Genomic DNA, 553 nt, shown 5'->3' with positions numbered 1-553 from the left:
AGCACTTCCACCACCATCCTCCACATCTCACATAATCATCAATGATCCTCATTGATCATTCATTTTTCCCTTGCTTCACTCGCAAGTTACCACATCCACTAGCTTCTTCTCTCATAGCTAGGCATATCATAATGATTTAAGATATAGGTGGTGAGATCGGAGGCTTAGAAGTATGAAATTTGGCTTTTAAAACTCAAAAATCAACTTTGGGATGAAAACAGGTCCACGCGTACGCGCACTCCACGCGCACGCGTGAATGGCCTCAAAACTCCATCGATGCGCAAGCGTCATGCACGCTAACGCGTGGATTAAACATATGCCAATCGACGCGTACGCGTCAACCACGCGTACGCGTGGGCGTCCTCGTGCCCCAGGCACAACACTGGCGCAGTTCTGGCATAACTCTCTGGAAAATGGCTGGGCATTGGGTGCAGCACAATCGGCGCGCCCGCGCACATCACGCTCACGCGTAGATGGCATTTTCGGGAAGAATGGCGCGCACGCGCCAAGTGCGCCCACGCGCAAGGGGTCATTCTGCTAAAAATTTTCTAAG

The sequence above is a fragment of the Arachis duranensis genome, chromosome 1 (genome assembly GCF_000817695.3).
Source record: "Arachis duranensis cultivar V14167 chromosome 1, aradu.V14167.gnm2.J7QH, whole genome shotgun sequence".
In the NCBI taxonomy this organism is placed as follows: domain Eukaryota; kingdom Viridiplantae; phylum Streptophyta; class Magnoliopsida; order Fabales; family Fabaceae; genus Arachis; species Arachis duranensis.
The sequence above is the reverse complement of the archived record's forward strand: the minus strand, read 5'-3'. Positions refer to the sequence as shown.